Source organism: Oncorhynchus clarkii, chromosome 1, assembly GCF_045791955.1.
Source record: "Oncorhynchus clarkii lewisi isolate Uvic-CL-2024 chromosome 1, UVic_Ocla_1.0, whole genome shotgun sequence".
NCBI lineage: Eukaryota > Metazoa > Chordata > Actinopteri > Salmoniformes > Salmonidae > Oncorhynchus > Oncorhynchus clarkii.
In genome coordinates, this window is record NC_092147.1 from 52,849,958 (window position 1) to 52,855,957 (window position 6,000).

At 39.2% G+C, this 6,000-nt stretch overlaps 1 protein-coding gene across 2 annotated transcripts in view; it reads right to left on the reverse strand.

The window, feature by feature from the left end:
• The window catches only part of LOC139408830 (activating molecule in BECN1-regulated autophagy protein 1B-like), a 39,043-nt gene extending 35,972 nt beyond the window's left edge, over positions 1-3,071 (reverse strand). For both annotated transcript variants that reach the window (XM_071153206.1, XM_071153200.1), the window contains exon 1: positions 2,803-3,071. The gene's annotated coding sequence lies outside the window, so the exon portion shown is untranslated. The remainder of the gene's footprint in view (positions 1-2,802) is intronic.
• Between the last annotated feature and the right edge of the window lie 2,929 nt (positions 3,072-6,000).

Here is a 6,000-nt window from a genome sequence, read left to right on the forward strand (position 1 = left end):
TAATAAAAAATACAAATAAAAGCACCTTATAGTTGAAGACTCTTCTTTGAGTCATAAAAGTGCATTGAAATTATTAGGAACTGGGCACACTTGGTGTGTGGCCACTTGGAGACACCAGTTAGTCCTCTCACTCAAACCCTTGTCATTTTTTTGTGTTATGTTGCACCTACCCCAAATTTTCCAGGACAATTATTGAATGATCTACTGAAAAGTGTATGTTCCAGATGCGTAGGAGTCAAAATAAGAATACTGGAAGAAAGAGACCCACACACTGTCAAAAAAAGGAATAGATCCAAAATTGAGGCTTTAATGCAAAATAAGGATGTTCATTGAAACATGGTGCCCCAAAAAATGTATTATAGTGCTAGAAGGTGCATAAATAAAAAGTGAAAACAATGTGTTTTTTTGGGCATCGTGTTTCAATGAACATCCTTATTTTGCATTCAAGACTCAATTTTGTAACTATCCCATTTTTCAACAGTGTGCGGGTCTTTATTTCTTCCAGAGATATTCGTTTCATGTTACTGATTGTATCCAGAGTAATTTTTGTTACTTCACATTGTGGTTTTACATCTCTAGTTCACCTTGATAGGAAGCTTTTGAACAGTATCCTTGTAAATGGTTCAAATATATCACCCTTAGTAGTTAGCGGTAACTAATAAAAATGCTGGGGCCTTCAGCGACTGGGGGCCCTACGCAGTGTGTATAATCTTCATATAGGGCTAAACCTCAAGAATGGAATGCAGGGAAAGCAGCGAACTCTGAAAGAAGCATGGCCGATGGAAAAGTTAGGAACATGTCTGAAACCAATAGCACGTCGGGAGAAGATGAGAGCACAGACAATGATGAAGGAGGATGTGGAACATGAATTAGAAGGAGGTGGAAATTAGGAAGAATGGGAAAGGAACAAAGTTGGGGTGGGAAAGAAGACGTCGTGTTGAGAATACCTCATATCTGTTGGGAGTCTGGTTTCTGGGAGGGTTGGGGCCCAAATTGACGAATTCGTTGGAAGTATCCAAGATGGTGGAGAGAAGTGGAAATAAAGGTGGTCAGGAGGATTGGGTTAGCCTTGATTTGTTTGTGTTTCTGCTGAACAGAAGAAGCTTGTTTTGGAATCCCGGGCGAATGGATGGCTGTGCTGTGTCATGCTTTGAGCTAAGGATAAGAGCACCTGTCAAGGCATTCATTTCCGGGGTCTCGGAAGAAGTAGGAATCAAAGTGCTGAAGAGTATTCATGGAGCGGTTGATGCACGTAGGATGAATTTTTGAGTTGATGGCAAGAAAGAAAAGTGTTTATTCTTGTGTTTTTTTGTGGAGTCCCTCCCGATCCGAGTAAACCTGGTAAGAGCTTTTATTTCCAGGCTTTTATTTTGCAGTGTAAATGGTGTACTGTGGAATGTTTGGACATGTACAAAATGTCTGCAGGTGGAAGGTGTGGAAAAAAAAGTTCATGGTGAATGTAATGAAGAAACCGTGTAAAGCTGTGGTGGAAATCTTCAGAGTGCCTGTCGAGGTCGAAAGAGAATGAAGTTGACAAAGTCAGAGCCGTCCTGAGCATTTCATATGCAGAGGTGATCCAAATGGTTGAGGGAATGAATGATTCTTAGAAGGACTCCATGGAGTTGGATAGGCATTCACTGCAGGCTGCAGAGTTGGCCTCCCACCAGCAGGAGCCAGAGATATTACGTGTAAAGAAGGTGGACTTTGATATTTATGGCAATGGTGATCAACGGAATGGCTAAAGTGGAGGGAAGATTTACATAATTGTGGATGTGGCCGAGCAGTTCCTGGGACTAATGGATTTCAAGATATCACTGCTGTTGCGAGCAGTGCTACCCTCTCAGGCCCAAGAGCCTGGGGAGGGAGCTATTGAAGAAATGGGAGAGAGTTTTGTAAAAAAAAAAAGATGTATCTGGATTACACCCCCAATCACTGTATGGAGTTTGTTTGTTTTACCCTTGGACAGTTGGTGGCTGTAATGCACCATAAACGTTGGATGCCAACCTTTGTTAAAACCCCACTGAAGAGAAATGTGATTGCAACAACAAAAAAATGCATACACGCAATCACCGGTATTGCACTTTTACTATGGTCCCTAACCAACGGGAGCGCCAGAAAGCAGCATATTTCAGCCTTGCTGGCTCGGAAAGAGTCGGACCATCGGTAAAAAAAATATATTTAAAAAAAATACAAAAACTCTACCGTCATCCTAGGACCTTCCGTCAGAGAGCTATTGACGACCGTGCTCCAAATATCGAAAGTAAAAACTGCTGCGGTCAGCTTGCTTATGTTAGCGAACTCAAGACATGGTTATGAAACAACTAGGGCTAACCAACGAGCTAGAAAATGGTCAGCTAATCAACCAAGTAGTCAAAAACAAAGTTAGCAAGCAAATATTAACTAGATAGAAAACTAAACTACGTGTCATATTTGGTGGACAAACACAACCAATCCTTTCAAAATGATAGCTAGCAACCAGAAGCCCAGCGAATTGCAAATGTTTTTTCATAACTTCCGTTCGCTAATTTGTCAGACTCTGCGTGTGTGGCTACCCAGGAAAACGGCTAACTAGCAATGTTAACCCGCTAAACTTGGTAAATAGCCAATACAAAAAAAAGCTGCTAGTTAGCTACCTAGCTAAAGTTAGCACCTAGCTAAAGTTAGCTAGGAGGGGGTAGCTAGCAATCCTAAGTGCCAGTCCCGGATATTAGCATAACTACCTAGCTATACAAGTATTTTAACACATACACATATTATACCTAACAAACAATCTGCTAAAAGTCTACAGAGGCCATAGCCTACCTTTATTTATTGTATTTCTGTTGAAATTTGTCATCGTAGGCGGACCAACTAAAGCTAGCTGAGACTAGCTAGCTGATTCGCTAGCAAGCACAAATGTACGGGGAGTACTGGCTACACTTAGCTTTGACACATTCATGCATTTACCAATATGATTGACAAATAACAATCTAGTATACTTGCGATTGATTACATTCATATCCTCTGGAAAAGCTATTTCAACATAATTTCTTGCATGGCGCTAATTCGTTGTACTAGCTATCCGTATACTGTTTCCCAGTTTAGGAAACAGACAGTCACATGAGCAGAGCCCAGATCGCAAAGAACACAGAGTGAACCGATGCGCTAAAACATGAATGAGATTGTTATTTGCCGGTGCCTCTATTTATTTAATAATTTTTACTAAAATGACTTGATTTGCAGTCAATTATCAAACATCCTAATGTAAAGAAACCTACTTTTTTATTTGTACTATTATTTATATAAATTACATTTGAAATAAATGTATTTTGCTGAGGCTGCGTGGAGGAGTACCCCTTTCTGTCCAATGAGGTCATTTCTGGAGACTATAAGCACCGCTTTTGGCACAAGAACACTACCAGAGGCAAAACTTCTTTATAGGCACACAACCCATTTTTATTATCAAAAGATAAGAGGCAATGTAAAAGACTGCTCAAACAGAGACATGACTGAAATACATTTAATGTATTTTCTAGCCTGCAAGAACACTACCAGAGGCAAAACTTCTTTATAGGCACACAACCCATTTTTATTATCAAAAGATAAGAGGCAATGTAAAAGACAGCTCAAACAGAGACATGACTGAAATACATTTAATGTATTTTCTAGTTCCTTTAGTCTAGACCCCCGTTACACCATTCAGTGCAGGACATAATTTTATAATTTAGAGTAGTGTTTCCCAAACTCGGGCCTGCCGACCTCAAGGGGTGCACATTTCGGTTTTTTTGCCCTAGCACTAGGCAGCTAATTCAAATAATCAAAGCTTGATGATTACTTGATTATTTGAATCAGCTGTGTAGTGCTATGGCAAAAAAACAAAACTTGCACCCCTTGCGGTCCCAAGGACTTAGTTTGGGAAATTATGATTTAGAGACATCTGGAGAAATCATATTGTTTACTAAACTATGCTGTAGACAGGTCTATACTGACAGACTTATTTTGGATTTCTGTATAATAGTTTTGTAGACTGTTGGTTACAACAAATAACACATTATCACTTACAAAAAAAGGGCTCTTATACAGATCCAAATCAAATTTTATTTGTCACATACACATGGTTAGCAGATGTTAATGCGAGTGTAGTAAAATTATTGTGTTTCTAGTTCCGACCATGCAGTAATATCTACTCCCTCTTCAAATTAGGGCTAATTGGAAAAGCTGTTCAAAAGAGGACATTGTATTATTTCTTTGTACTCCTTGACGAAGGTCATGCAGCCGAAACATGTCGGATTTTTAAAACCTTGTTTCTATTGAACATGCCATACAAATAAAGGCATTTTAATTAATTATATGAAGAGTGCCTTGGTCCTTTCTTTTTGATAAATATTGACAATGTTTGCGAGTTATATTACACACAACTAGGATGTTAGTCTGTATATAAAGATTAGTAATTAAACAAAATGAAAATGTAGGTGTAAACTTGTCTACACTCTTTCCCAAGTGTGTGAGTATGTATATCTTTGTCAATTGTCATGATGCATTCTATCTTGGGTCATTGGGCTCCTAAGTCAGGTTTGTAGACATCTTAATGCACTGAAGATCTCTCACAGCTGGTAACTGGGATTGTCAGTGTGGCCTGTATGATTGCTTTCAGTGATGTGAACATATCAGGGTCTAACAATTTATACACACAGGACATGTCAGAAGTGGCATCATTCTTTTTTTGAGAGGTAATGAGTACCAAGAACTACTTCCTCTGGCTTGAGAGGAATATGTGATATTTGTTTTGTGTGGGCCTCCCCTCTCTCTACATACTCGCTCTGTCCAGACAGCTCCCCTCTCTTCCTTGCTGTCTGAAGTTCTGGTTTCCTGGATCTCCTCTATTATTACAGAGACGGGATAGTATCAGTGCCGTAGCAATATGGCGTATTCTGAACAGACAAACACACACAGAAGCAATTTACGCACACACACACACAATATGAACAACGGGCAAATAATGCTTACCTGAATTGAGCTAAAGGTAAAATCTGCGAACATTTCGGGGCCATGGGATCCGGGGGGTCAGGGGTGGTCTTCCAGGCATTAGAATGACAACCCAACTCGGGATGAGGAGGGGTTTTAGCGGGTGGAATAGTAGGGACCAAATGGAGGTTTACTTAGAAGCAATGCAAATATCATGGTACAGCTATATAGACCATCATGTTCCTTTTTAATGATACATTTACAAACATATAGTATCATCAAATAGAATTGAAACTTGTGTCTCATTATGATAATTGGTGAAATAAGTATAGCCAGTTACAATTGTAATGGCTTAGCAGATAACAAGAAAAGACTATCAGTATTTACCTGGCTAAAAGAGAAGGAATATAATATCTATTGTTTACAGAAAACTCATTCAACAATTTTAGATGAAGTTTTGTGGAAAAATAACTATTTCTCCCATGGGCAAAGAAATTCAAAAGGGGTGATGATATTAATTAACAGTAATTTTGATCCAAATGTGCAAATTGTCCAGATCAAGGTAGATGGATTATTTTAAATACAGTGCCTTGCGAAAGTATTCGGCCCCCTTGAACTTTGCGACCTTTTGCCACATTTCAGGCTTCAAACATAAAGATATAAAACTGTATTTTTTTGTGAAGAATCAACAACAAGTGGGACACAATCATGAAGTGGAACGACATTTATTGGATATTTCAAACTTTTTTAACAAATCAAAAACGGAAAAATTGGGCGTGCAAAATTATTCAGCCCCCTTAAGTTAATACATTGTAGCGCCACCTTTTGCTGCGATTACAGCTGTAAGTCGCATGGGGTATGTCTCTATCAGTTTTGCACATCGAGAGACTGAAATTTTTTCCCATTCCTCCTTGCAAAACAGCTCGAGCTCAGTGAGGTTGGATGGAGAGCATTTGTGAACAGCAGTTTTCAGTTCTTTCCACATATTCTCGATTGGATTCAGGTCTGGACTTTGACTTGGCCATTCTAACACCTGGATATGTTTATTTTTGAACC